The sequence below is a fragment of the Mus caroli genome, unplaced genomic scaffold (assembly GCF_978045245.1).
Source record: "Mus caroli unplaced genomic scaffold, Mus_caroli_1 scaffold_17, whole genome shotgun sequence".
Taxonomy (NCBI): Eukaryota; Metazoa; Chordata; class Mammalia; order Rodentia; family Muridae; genus Mus; species Mus caroli.
The window spans coordinates 8021791-8036570 of NW_028227272.1; the positions used below are offsets into that span (position 1 = coordinate 8021791).

Consider the following 14780-nt stretch of genomic DNA (forward strand, 5'->3'; position numbering starts at 1 on the left):
TTGTGAGCTACCATGTGGTTGCTGGGATTTGAACTCAGGACCTTCAGAAGAACAGTCAGTGCTCTTAACCACTGAGCCATCTCTCCAGCCCCCAGCCATGTTTTTTGTTTTGTTTTGTTTTGTTTTGTTTTGTTTTTTGGTTTTTCGAGACAGGGTTTCTCTGTGTAGCCCTGGCTGTCCTGGCACTCACTTTGTAGACCAGGCTGGCCTTGAACTCAGAAATCCGCCTGCCTCTGCCTCCCGAGTGCTGGGATTAAAGGCGTGCGCCACCACGCCCGGCCCCCAGCCATGTTTTTTGTTTGTTTGTTTGTTTGTTTTGTTTTTAAACAAAACAAGATCTCCCTGTATTAAGGCCTGGGCAACTGCTGCCAGCCATTTTATGCTGTTACAAGGAAACTTTCTCGTGTTCCATTACCAGGAACGTCTTCCTGCCTGAGTTAACTGTTAACCCAAATCCTGTATGTTCTGTGCTTTGGTGTACTTGGAAACCAATCACAGTAGCTGTCATTTAGAGCTGCTTTGTATAAATAGCTACAATAGGCTTGAACCCAATACCTCCCTGGGATTTGACATCTTACTTGGCAGAAAGAGACATGTTACCTGGGTAACTAGCATCCTGGTTGGCAAGTTGGGACATGAATGCCAGGCAAGTCAAGTTGCCCAGCCACAGTTGAATAACCCAACCAATAAGAACAGGTTAAATGTACCACCAAGACATGTTCCTAAGGAAGTTCCCTATCACTAAATTCTGATTGGTGGAGTAACTTGGCACAGATGTTCATGGATTTCAGGCTTAAAATCTCTGTGGGATTCTGGATTGGGGTCACAGTCTAGCTTCTGAGTCCAGGCTGTGTCCATGATCAATCAGTCCTGGGATGGGTGCTCAATAACCTATCCCTGTCTGAGTGAGATAGTATTCGAGTGGTTGGTGGGGCAACTCCTGGACCTCCAACACCCTGTGTATCTCAAACTCATGATCCTCCTGCCTCAGCCTCCCAAGAGCTAGAATTTCATGTATAAGCCAGCATACTTAGTCATGTATGTGTTTTTAGTTGATACATGTAGCATTTGTAGGTATTTATGGAGCACAGTATAGTGTAGGTTAATTGGTTTATTTCTATTCCTGTTAGCTTCCAAATGAATGACTCTCAGGCTATGATTTATTTTTTTAGCTTTTGCACAGTTACTGGGGGATTGCCCCTAAATTTGCATTTCTATTGGCCAGACTGTCTCCTTCCTGGCTGCTTTACTCAGTGCCTATTGTTTGAGTCTCCCCCGGTTACTTCTGCTCCAGCAGTCTGTCTTGGGGGGGGCGGGTACTTCACTTAGGTGCATGCTCCTGATCTATCAAGTCCTGGAGACCTCCTGTCCTCTCCATCTTCCTCCTCTTTCTTCTCTTCGTGGTCCCTACCTGTAACCCCAGCCTGGCAACTCAAACTCCACCTCTTCTATTCTCCCCCGTTGGCTGTAGCCACCTTTATTGAACCAATAATTTTAAATTGGGAAGCAAAGTTTACATAGTGTCACTTGGTGTACAGGATGTTTGGGGCCAGTATTTAGCATTTGAATACACAGCAACACCGGACCAATCCCAACAGTGTAGCACTTCAGTGCATGTATGACATTTATAACAACCAGATCAGGGTAAACTAGTATAGCTGTCCTTCAGACATTCTTTGTATTGTTAACATTACAAATCTTTTTTGTTTTGTTTTGTTTTGTTTTGTTTTTCAAGACACAGTTCCTAGAACTCAATTTGTAAACAGGCTGGCTTTGAACTCATAGAGATCCACCTGCTTCTGCCTCTTGACTGTTGGGATTAAAAGTGTGTGCCATGCTGTGCGTGGTGGTGCATGCCTTTAATCCCAGCACTCAGGAGGCAGAGACAGGTGCATCTCTGAATTCAGGGGCAGCCTGGTCTACAGAATGAGTTCAAGGACAGGCAGGGATATACAGAGAAACCCTGTCTCGAAAAACCAAAAAGCCGGGCATGGTGGTGCACACCTTTAATCCCAGCACTTGGGAGGCAGAGGCAGGCAGATTTCTGAGTTCGAGGCCAGCCTGGTCTACAGAGTGAGTTCCAGGACAGCCAAGGGTTACACAGAGAAACCCTGTCTCAAAAAAAACAAAAAAACAAAAAACAAACAAACAAACAAAAAGAGCAAAACAACAACAACAACAACAACAACAACAACAACAACAAACAACCAAACAAAAAAAAAAGTGTGTGCCACCATGCTTGCCCTAAAAATCTTTTTTTTTTTTAAATGCTATTCAGCCAGGCATAGTGGTACATACTTGGGAAGTACTTGGGAGGCAGAGGCAGGCATATCTTTAAGTTCCAGGCAAGCCTGGTCTACAGAGCTAGTTCTAAGATAGCCAGGGCTATGCAGAGAAACCACATCTCAAAAAACAAAAACAAGAAGAAAAAGACATTCAGTTATTGTATGTTGGTGTACCACACACATGTGTGCTAGCTACTGCATGTATGTGGAGGTAGGATGACAACTTATAGGTGTTTGCCTCCCTTACTGTGAGGGCCCTGGGGTTGAATTTAGGTCCTCTAGCATTGTTGATTGTAAACCATCTCTCCAGGGTTCCTCCACGTTTTTTTTAGATAGGGTCTCCTGTAAACTAGGAGTGAGAAAGCTCACTATGCTTCTTATCTTCCTGTCTTTACCTCCCAAATATTGCGATTGCAGGCCCGCACCACCAGATCTCTTCAATGTGGTACTAGAAATGGACACCAGGGTCACAAGGCAGGCCCTTTACCATCTGAGCCACACCCCGGCCCACATTTCAGAGCTTTTCTGTCCACACTGTCTAACACTTCCTGGAGCAAGAACACGGCTTCACCAACCATTCCCATGTTGTTAGAGAGGTGGTGTATTAGTTTAGTGCTTAGAAACACATTTTTATTTTTTACTTACCCCCTACAAATATAATTACATTCTGTTTCTTTGAGGTTGAAATTGTGTTGTCAGATTAGCCCAGTTGGTGGCCGCTAATCCTCAAGGCTGTTACTAAATACTGCTACTGTTACTGAGCTAATAACAGCACGGTATTGAGGCTAGGCATGATAGCCTTCATTTCCAGCAGGAAGATTAGGAGCTGATGATAATTGTCCGGGCAGAAAGACCCGGCTGATTTCCAATTAACTGACTAGACAAACGGTAGTCATTGGTACATTTTGTTTGTTCGTAATAAATGTACTGCTTCTATAATCTAATTTCTAATTAAACATAGGTTTGGAGCATGGTCACTTCTGATATTGGGTCAATATTTGCATAGCTGTTACTCCGAGGTTTCTGTTCTTTAAAAAGCTTGGGGTGCTTGTCTTCACTATGCCATCTGTCACTCTTGAGGGGTTAGAGATGGATACAAAGACCTCTATGGGGTGGAAGTTGGGGTCTTGCCTATCACACAGAAGGGCCTGCATTTGATCCCCATCATCACATAAAGGAGATGTGGAAGATCAGCCCTCTAATTCCAGAACTCAGGAGGTACGTTACAGGTGACCCACTAGAGATGAACACTCAGACCCAGTTTATAGACAAGTGAAAATCTTCAGTCCAGCTGATTAGGAGCACATTCAAGTATTTGGGGACCTATGTGTGGTCCCAAATGTCTAGACACAGGGTTTTGGAAGGCAAAGTCCAAATCCTGTCACCTCTGTCAGCAGCTACATGGAAGTTCTGTACAAGCAGGCAGTTTAACTGAAACTGAGATGAGTTAGCTGGGGCATCTTGACAGCTGGCTCCTAGAATGGAGTGGGGTAGATTTCCATGGGCTCCATCAAGGAGATCCAGTTCTAGTTAAGCCTTCTTACTGCATGCCCTCAGGAAGAAGACAAGATGGAGGAACCCCTGCACTGTCTTTCCCTCTCACCGGTGACCTCAGGAGAACCAAAAGTTCAAGACCACCTTCAGACACAGAAAATTTGAGGCCAGCCTGGTCTACATAGTGAGTTCTAGGACAGTCAGGGCAACACAGAGAGCCTGTCATAACAACATAAGCACAGCAGCAACAACAACAGAAATAAACAACAATCCCGTTTGTCTGTGGAGCTGGGCCCTACGTCAGGACTCCTGGCTGGCCAGAATGAACTGGAGAGGCCCATGCTCTCCCTAATGGACTGCCCTGCAGCCGTGGCCATTGTTCCTTCATTGTCCACAGCTATTGTGCCATCCTGCCTCCTGGCATCAGGACCGATAAGACACATCATTGCATGTGTTGGGCAAGGAAGTTTCTAGAAAAATGTCTGGAGGGGCTCCAGCAAAGCTTCATATGGAATCTACTGACCCGCAGTGTTCAATCACTGACAGGATTCACACCCTGGATAACTTTACCACTCCAACTGGGCTCCCAACACCTTGACATTCCTTTCAAACCTTCCTTGCCTGAGAAATTTTTTGATTGGGCTCCTCTAATTTTTCCTTTTTTTTTTTAAACATAATGGAGGTTAGTTGTTATTTTTATTTATTATTATTTCCATCATTTTTAATTAGCTTGGGGGGCTTAATTTTTTTGTTAAGTTTTATTTCTTTTCTTTTCTTTTTTTTTTTTCCAAGACAGGGTTTCTCTGTGTAGCCCTGGCTGTCCTGGAACTCACTTTGTAGATCAGGCTGGCCTCAAACTCAGAAATCCGCCTGCCTCTGCCTCCCAAGTGTTGGGATTAAAGGCATGCACCACCATGCCCGGCTTATTTCTTTTCCTTTTTGAGAGCTTTCTACATCTATACTATTCTTGCTCCCTCTGTTCCTTCCAAACTCTCATTTTCTCCATCCCAAACTCACTGTCTTCCTGGGAGATGATGATACACACCCGCCATTAATCCCAGCACTCAGGAGACAGTTCCTTTAGCTTTGCTTCTGTGAACATGTCAGCAGCCATTGATCATCAGAAAGGCATGAGATGGTATAGAATTTCTTCTGTCCATCTCAGCACCTCAACTGGTGGTGTCATTATGCCGGTCTTGTTCAGGCAACCACACTGTTGAGATTTTATGGGTGTGTTTTCCCCATAATGCTTAGGTGGCTCCATCTAGCAACAAATGGTCTAGGCTTCTGGCTCTTACAATCCTTGTTCTCCCCCTTTGGTGATTTTCCCTGAGCCTTCGGTGTAGGGCTTGCATTGCAGACCTATCAGTTGGATTTAGGCACCCCATAGTTCCTTACTCTACATTTTGACCAGGTAGGAATGTTTGTAACAGTCTTCATCTGAGTCTCTGATTAAGGACAAGAGCTACAGACTGGGCCAGTCACAGGGTCTAAACATTTTTAATTTAGATTTTTATTTCTTTTGTTTGAGTATGTATGTACCTGTATAGGTGTGCATGTCCATAGTGCTCCTGTGGCTAGAAAGAAACTTTCTCTTTCTACCAAGAACCAAGCTCAGGTATTTGTGTTGAGGACAGAACCTTTATATGATGAAGCAACTCACCAGCTCCTGGAGTTTATTAAGACGTTTTAATATAGAATTTAAAGGCTGGTGAGATAGATGGCTCAGTGGTTAAGAGCACTGACTGCTCTTCCAAAGGTCCTGAGTTCAAATCCCAGCAACCACATGGTGGCTCACAACCATCCATAATGAGATCTGATGTCCTCTTCTTGTGTGTCTAAAGACAGCTGCAGTGCACTTACATATAATAATAATAAATAAAAATCTTTTTTAAAAAAAGAATTTAAGCCCTCTGGTTAAGAGAAAGAAAAGCGCTTAGGAAGAAAGTAAGACATCCAGCAAGGAATGTGAGTGTGGGCTTCTCAAACAAGGCTCACCCCTTTAGTCTCCCTGCCCTCTCTGTGTGCACTTTTGATGGATGGCTAATTTAAAAGAACTGATTTAAAAGAACTTCTACACAGTGGGTAGAAGGCTTGCCTAGCATGTGGAAGGAAGTCCCGGGATCCTTCTCCATCCTGAGTACTTCATAAAGTCAGACTATTATTTGCTATAATCTCAGCACTTGGGAGAAAGGGAGGCAGGAGGGATTAGAAGTTCAAGACCCCCTGGAGATACTGTCTTTTTCCACATAACTAGATTTGTCTGAGCTTGGATTTGAACCCTGTGTTAGATTGTTGAGGAAAGATGTAAAGCCAGCAAATAGTTGTATTCCTGCAGCATGGATGATAAAATGTGTGTGTGGAGATCCTTTAAAAAAGACAGAACTGGGGCTGTTGAGGTGGCTCAGCAGGTAAGAGCACCCAACTGCTCTTCCAAAGGTCCTGAGTTCAAATCCCAGCAACCACATGGTGGCTCACAACCATCCATAATGAGATCTGACTCCCTCTTCTGGAGTGTGTACTTGCACATAATAAATCAATAAATCTTAAAAAAAAAAAAAAAAAGACAGAACCGAGCCGGGTGTGGTTGCGCACACCTTTAATCTCAGCACTCTCCAGGCAGAGGCAGGTGGATTTCTGAGTTCGAGCCTGGTCTACAAAGTGAGTTCCAGGACAACCAGAGCTATACAGAGAAACCCTGTCTTTAAAAAACAACAACAAACAAACAAACAAACAAACAAAAAAACAGAACCAATTCAGGAGTAGTGATGCTACCCTGTAGTCCCAGCACATTGGAGGCAGAGGCAGAAAGGTCAGGACTTCGAGGCCATTCCCAGCTACCTATTTCAGTGTGGGCTACATGAGACTCTGAGAAAACAAAACAATAAAGGTCAGAACCCCAGTTATGGGTATTTCTAAGAGCAGGGCCCTAGGTTTTCTAGCATCTCGACATGGTCTATGAGGGCTCTGCTTCTCGACATGGGGCCATCAGCTTCACTTCCTGACAGCTAACTACAGTACAGACTGCTCTCTAGACTTCAGCTGCCTCTTCTACAGACAAACAGAAACAGCTGTCACATCCACCCCAAGCTGGTGATCTGAGAGTTGTCAATAATAGAGCTGGGGTTCCGCTTAGAGTGAGAATTCTCAGGAGAGAACAGTGGTAACAGCCCACACTTGCCAACCTTCCTCTTTGCTGATGTCCAGACTTGGTTTCTGCTGACCCTTGTGTCTTGGCACAGTGAGTGGGAACAATGCCCTCCTGAGCCTCTGGCAGAGATCAGCAAACTCATTGTTCCCATGGCTAAGCAGAGCCAAGAGGCAGATTGTAGCCTTAGGACTGTGGCTCACAAAGGCAAAGCTAACTTTATGCTGTGCCTGTGTATGTGGGGCTCATCACAGAACCCCTCAAACAGGCTCCATGAGGGGCACAGGGTCCCAGATAAGAAGGGCGCTGAGCATAGTCTTTAGCAACACAGAAGTGTTAAATGAAAGCATTTTATGATGTGATTCAAGGAGGATTTATTGGCTTACAACTTTAAAATAAATGATTTCATTTGTTTTCATTTTATGTGTATGAATGTTCTGCTTGTTTGTACGTGTGTATAGAACATGTGTGTATAGAACATGTATGCTTGGTGCCCTTTGAGAATTCTCGCTCCATGCAGAACCCCAACTCTATGAATGCTCAGATTCCCTGCAACTGTTAAGGAAGGTTGTGAGCCACCATGTGGGTGCTGGGAACTCAACTTGGGCTCTCTGCAAGAACTGCCAGTGCTGCTGAGACAGCTCTCTCCGAGTTTGTGTTTTGAGACAGGGTCTCATTCTGTAATGAGGATGTCCTCAAACTCACACAGATCCACCTCCTGAATGTTGGAATTAAAGGTGTGCATCACCATGCTTAGTAGTTTGTTTAGAGACAAGCTATTGTTAGATTTGTCCGATGGGCTTTTAAAGTGAGATCTTCCTTCCTCAGCCTCTAGAGTCATGAGATTATAAGCATGTCCACTTTTTAGTCTTTGTTTTTATTTCTTTTTTATATTTCACTTCTAAAATAACATTTTTATGTGTATGTGTGCAGGTCGGGTGCACCTGTGTATAGAGATGACTGGATAGCCTCGGGTAAGACGTTCTAAAGCTGAGCATGGTTGTGCATGCCTTTAATCCCAGCACTCAGGAGACAGGCAGGCAAGGTTAGTTCTTTGTCTACCTTTCTTTTAGAATTAAAAAAAGAAGACACTTCATTTTTATCACCAGAAGGCTGCTGCATGGCACAGAGGGCATGGTTGGCTGAGTGTTGATTCGGGCTCAGGAGGATGTGATGACCAGGTGGTCAGAAGGGAAAGGGACATTTGAAGCAGAAGTCATGGCAAGGCACAGCTAAGTGGCCAGCAAGATTAAGACATTCCTGGAAGGTCATTCTAGCTGCTTATCACTGTGGGAGTTCAGCTTCTTCATCATGTGGTGAAGAACACCAGGATCCTTCTGTTCCCTTGTGAAGGCTGTCAGCTCTGAATTCTGAAGGTGTACAACTCAGTCTTGGGAGTTTTCCTGTTGCTCCCATCCTTCCCACTATACTCCTGGAAAACAGCCATCAAGGACTCCTCACAGTGCTCAGTCTCTGGAGGGTTTGGCATTTTTGCCAAGTTGGAGTAGACCAAGGATGGCTGCCTGAGATAGGATCTTGCTATGTAGCTCAGGTTGGCCTTGAACCTACAATCTTCTGCTTCTGTACTGGGATTAAGACATGCACCACTTTGTCCAGCACTAAAACATTGTTTTTAATTATTGAAATTAGATTTATTTAGTGTGTGTGTTCATGCCATGGTGCCTGTGCGGAGGTCAGAGGGCAACTTGCAGGAGTTGATTCTCTCCTTCTACCTAGAAGGTCCTGGAAACAAACCTCAGGTGACCTGCCTTAGTAACAATTGCTTCTACCTTCTCAGTCATCTTGCTGGCCCTCAAAACACTGTGGACTAAATGATACCATATCCTCTCTCTGTCTTAGATGTGGCAAACATGGTTTTCCCATTTAGCCTATCACTGCGGTGATCTTCAGTGGTAAACCTGTGAGTAGCTCCACTTGCTTTCCTGAGATGGGCCCTGTTTATCAAGATAATTATGATTGAGCTGTTTCTTTTCAGAAGATATGAGGAAGCTGCAATTCCTTCCTCTGGACCTGCCATTGTGACTTGTCACTTCATTTGGAGTTTTCTTAGATAATATCAAGTTAAGGTGAGGCCATTAGGACGGGGTCTAATCTAGTATGACTGGCTTTCTTGTGAGAGACAAACTTGTGAAGGGGTGTGCTGCATAGCTCAGTGGGAGAGTACTTGCCTGGCCAGTGTTGGATCTCACATTGACTCCAATACGACAAAGACAAAACTAAACATAACTATGGAAGAAAAACACTCCATGTGAGAATCAATGAGCCCATGACAAGAACAAGGAACCAGAGAGGCAGGGCTTGCCCTCCACCAGCTCAGAGGGACGCTAATGCCTACTAGCACCACACTGGAGTGTTGTGGTACACAGTCCCCCAGGGGTTGCCTGAAGCTGTGGACAGTACTGATGCAGTACATGCTGGGCATTTTCACAAATACCTATCGTTAAAGTTTAACTTATAAAATAGGGACAAGGATGAACAATAAATGACAGTAAGACAACCATGTGTGCTAATGGGGTTATATGAATATGGTCTCTTTCAAAATATGTTCTTGCCCTTTTGCCTTTTCTCTTAAAGAGAATAGTATGGCAGCTTGTTGTCATGTGTAAGATAACAGCACTGGGATTCTTGCTCTTAGGGACCATTGATAATGAAAGTGTTAGGTGAACAAGCATTATAATGTTGTGGTGGTCAGTCAGACTGGGAAGGCTTTTAAGTAAAAGTGGGCAGCTCATTACACAGCATGGATACACTAGACAGAGTCATATTTTGGGCAACACCAGAATTATGTCACATTAAGCTCATCAAAATGACCTGTAATTTAGAATTTATACTTGCTTCTGGAATTTCCATTTAATATTTTCCACAATTGACCATGAGTCACTGTTCTGGAAAGTGAAACCATGAGTGTAGAGGGGCTATTCTACTATATGTATTAATTTGCATGTGTGTGAGTGTGTGTGTGTGTGTGTGTGTGAGACAACTTTCAGGAGTTGGTTCTCTCCTTATAGCACCTTAATTCTGGGGACTGAGCTGTAGTCATCTGGCCTGGCAGCAAGTGCCTTAACTGCTGAGTCATCTTGCCAGCCCTAGACTATAGCCTTAAAACCTGTTAGATTTACTTAGAATACTGTATTTAGGACTTTAGCTTTTCTTCTCATAAGAAAATTAGTCTTAGCCGGGCGTGGTGGCGCACGCCTTTAATCCCAGCACTCGGGAGGCAGAGGCAGGCGGATTTCTGAGTTCGAGGCCAGCCTGGTCTACAAAGTGAGCTCCAGGACAGCCAGGGCTATACAGAGAAACCCTGTCTCGAAAAACAAAAAAAAAAAAAGAAAATTAGTCTTACTAGTCTCTTATTTTTCTTATCTCATTTTGGAATCAAGAATAGACATACGGGGGCTGGTGAGATGGCTCAGTGGGTAAGAGCACCCGACTGCTTTTCGAAAGGTCCGAAGTTCAAATCCCAGCAACCACATGGTGGCTCACAACCACCCATAATGAGATCTGATGCCCTTTTCTGGTGCGTCTGAAGACAGCTACAGTGTACTTACATTAAATAAATAAATATATATATCTTTAAAAAAAAAAAAAGAATAGACATACATTGTGTGCTATGGATAGCTTTAGAATCCATTGCAAGGTCATCTATCTGGGCCAGGAATTCTTTGTTTTGGAGGTATTGGTACTTTTCTGAGTCTTCTTTGTATCCCTGGATGTCCTAGAACTGAGGATGGTCTTGAACTTCTGGATCACCTATTTTCCCAGCTGGGCCTACTTTATGGCTGAGCCTGCTTTATGACTGAGCCTGCTTTATGTAGTGCCAAGGATCCAACCCAAGGCTTTGTGAGTGCTAGGCCAACACTTTACTAAGGGAGGCACTACCTATCCTATAATTTTATTTTATTTTATTATTATTTTTTTAAGATTTATTTATTTATTAAATATAAGTACACTGTAGCTGTCTTTGTCTTCAGACGCACCAGAAGAGGGCGTCAGATCTCATTACGGATGGTTGTGAGCCACCATGTGGTTGCTGGGATTTGACCTTCGGACCTTTGGAAGAGCAGTCGGGTGCTCTTACCCACTGAGCCATCTCACCAGCCCCAATTTTATTTTTAATTATTAATCTGAAAAGTTTTATTTGGGAGCAAGTGTGGTGGTGGCACACTTCTTTAATCTCAGCACTTGGAAGGCAGAGGCAGGTGAATTTCTGTGAGTTTGAGGCCAGCCAGGACTACACAGTGAAACCCTGTCTTTAAAAAGCAAAATAAGGAGATACATTTGGTTGCCTTGAGGCCTTGCTGAGTAGTGCACCTGATCGTTTTAAAAATGATCATGTGTGAGTATGACAGGAGCCTGTATGGAGCTTTGAGGATGATCATCAGGGCTTGGTCCCACACTCTCCCTGGCTGAGAGGGTTTCTGTCACCATGCAATGTTCTTCATGCTAGCAGCCTCTGAGTTTCTGGCTAGTGCTTCTGTACACACACATACACACACCTTGTCTCACTGTAAGAGTTTTGAATTTACACATGTGTGACTCTGTATGGGGCTTTTACATTGGTTCTTGAGACAAAACTCAGGTGTGAGGCTTGGTTGCAAACAAGTTTTCCTGTGGATTCATCTCCCTGGCCAGTTTGTTTTTGAGACAGGAGCTCCCTAAGGAACTCTGACTGAAGCTGGGTGTGGTGGCTCATGCCTTTAATCCCAGCACTTGGGAGGCAGAGACAGGTGGATTTCTGAGTTTGAGGCCAGCCTGGTCTACAGAGTGAGTTCCAGGACAGCCAGGGCTATACAGAGAAACCCTGTCTCGAAAAACAAAAACAAAAAACAAACAAACAAAAAAACCTTCTGACTGGTCTAGAACTTGCTATATAAACCAGACAGGTTCTGAACTCATGCAGCCCTCCCTCCTGCCTTTGCCTTTTACAGTACTGATATTACAGGCATACACTATAATTCTCAGCCCCAGAGGTACATATTGGAATACTTCCATTTAACAGATACAACCCTGGGACCTGAAGAGGGAAATTGCTTGGCCGTTATGAGTGCTTGGTGTTCTTCCCAAGGACTTGAGTTCTGTTCTCAGCACCCAAGCAGCACAATTCACAACTGCCTATAACTCCATCTATAACAACAATAACAACAACAACAACACACACAACACTTACTCCATAGCATACACATTCATGCATACATACATACATATTTATTTATTCACTTATTTCTTCATTTATTTATTTTTGTGACAGGGTTTCTGTGTAGCCCTAGCTATCCTAGAACTCATACTGTAGATCAGGCTGGCCTCCAAGTCATAGGGACCTGCCTGCATCTACCTCCTGAGTGCTAGATTAAAGGTACACACCACCACCATTACCCAACAAATTAAAATTTTACAAAAGCTATCAGGATTTGCTTGGCAACAGTTTTAGGAGTGTATCTAGAAGGAATGAGAACGCAAGCTTGGCCTTGGCTGATGCTAGGGTGTAGATAGTAGGTGAAGGCTTGTGCTACTCTGCAGGATGTTGATGTTGCTACTGCCTGGGTAGCACTAGGACCTAATGGTATTCTGCTGCCTTTCAAAGGACTGATGTTTATCCCGAGGTCTGTGATTTTGAGAGTTTCACAATCAGTGAATGTCCCAGTGGTCTGGGTGAGGAACTGTGGTGGTTAATCTTGGTTGTCAGCCTAGAAGAGGGAACTGCAATGGAGGAATTACTTTGTCGTATGTATGTTCTGGGGGCTTTGTATTGATTGCTAAGAGATGGAGGAGACCCAGCCCTCTGTGGGCAGTGTAGTCCTTGAGCAGGTGGTCTTGGATTGAATAAATTAGGTGAGCAAGCAGGGGAGACGAAGCCACTAAGCAACCTTCCTCCATATTTAACTGCTTCACAATTCTGTCTTGACTTCCCTGACCAGGGATTGTAGTCCATAAGTCAAATAAACTCTTTCCCTAAATTGCTTTTTATCAGGGTTTTCATCATTGCATCAGAAAGCAAACTAGAGTAAAAATAAAGTTAATTGTCTATTTCAGTCATGAATAATGGCTCATATCTCTAATTCCTGTACTTAGTTGAAGCCAACATGGGCTACCAAGGGGAAATTTTGTATAAGAAAACAAAATAAAAATTTTTTTCCATTGTGCCAGTTGGGAAGAAACTGATACCAAAATGACTGCTGTTGAGTGTGTTGTAGTTAGAGTATGCTGTGGTTATGTAAGACCCTCAACTCTTGATCAGTCAGTGGCACTTACTTTGAGACATCCCTGAGTGAGACACTGAAACACAGACCAATGCAAGAGGTTTTTTTCCAGCATATTGGGTTTGACCTCCTATTAGTCCCTCAAGGCGAGTGACGAGAAGGCGCCCCAGTAGCTATTACAAGCAGGTTTTTTTTTTTCCATTTGTAAGGATTTTTTAAAAAAAATTTTATTAGGTATTTTCTTCATTTACATTTCCAATGCTATCCCAAAAGTCCCCCCTATCTTCCCCCCGCCTCCCCTACCCACCCACTCCTACTTCTTGGCCCTGGCATTCCCCTGTACTGAGGCATATAAAGTTTGCATGACCAAGGGGCCTCTCTTTCCACTGATGGCTGACTAGGCCCTCTTCTGATACATATGCAGCTAGAGACACGAGCTCCTGGGGGTACTGGTTAGTTCATATTGTTGTTCCACCTATAGAATTGCAGATCCCTTTAGCTCCTTGGGTACTTTCTCTAGCTCCTCCATTGGGGGCCCTGTGATCCATCCAATAGCTGACTGTGAGCATCCACTTCTGTGTTTGCAGTTTTTAATACTCTTTAGAGGCACAAGTTACATCAGCAAAGTTACAGTGCAAACTTAATTGGCTAAGCATGCTGACCTTTAAATCTATTGGCTAGCAAGCATGACACGCATTTGAACTCTACCTGGAACTTTCCAGAGGGTCAGGTGACCATCAGTCAATACATTCTGAGAAGTTTTTACTCAAGAATGTTCCTGTAGGTGGAGAATGGAACTTGGCCTAGCCTCGACCTCAGGTGAGAGGGGGGAAGCTGTAAGGAAAGTGTGGAACTGGGAAAAAACCCTTAGGGTTTCTCAGTTACAGTGTGCTGTGGTCAGGGTATGCTGTGGTCAGAGTGTGCTGTGGTTACAGTGTGCTGTGGATACAGTGTGCTGTGTTGAGCTAGGTGGTTGTACATACCTATAATTCCAGCATTTGGGAGACAGAAGTAGAAGGATCAGCAGTTAAAGGTCAGCCTTTGCTATCTGAGTGTGAGGTCAGCCTGGGCTACATGAGACCCTGTCTCAAACAAACAAACAAACAAACAAACAAACCAGACTCTGAGGAGGTAGCTCAACTGGTAGTAGAATACTATTACTGTATTGCTGGGAATAGAACCCAGGGCCCTGTGCAAGGTGTCCCAGCCCAGCACTGCTGAACTACATCTCAGCCCTGATTTTTTTTGTTTGTTAAAAAGTTGGGGTTTTTTTCTTCCTTAATTTCCCCCTTGTGTGTGTGTGTGTGTGTGTGTGTGTGTGTGTGTGTGTGGTGGGCTTGTTCATTTGGAGATCAGAGGACAACTTGTGGAAGTTGATTTTCTCCTTTTAGTGGGTTCTAGGATTGTACTTACATGGTCAGGTCAGGCTTGGTGACAAGTGCCTTTGAAAGACCTCTGAAGGGAGACTCTCACTCAAGTCTTGGGATGATAGCGGACCCCAAGAACTCACGAGAGATCAAACTTGATGCAAACCACAGGAGGCTTTATTTGGGGAAAGCCAGAGCTCTGGGGACGACTCATATCCCATGCAGGGGCAGAGGAGTCAACCCTGATGGGAAAGGGATCCCAGTTTTT

General features: G+C 44.0%; 1 pseudogene; it reads right to left on the minus strand.

The window, feature by feature from the left end:
- Nucleotides 1-2676: 2676 nt before the first annotated feature.
- LOC110312000 (protein S100-A11 pseudogene) lies at nt 2677-8395 on the minus strand (annotated as a pseudogene).
- Between the last annotated feature and the right edge of the window lie 6385 nt (nt 8396-14780).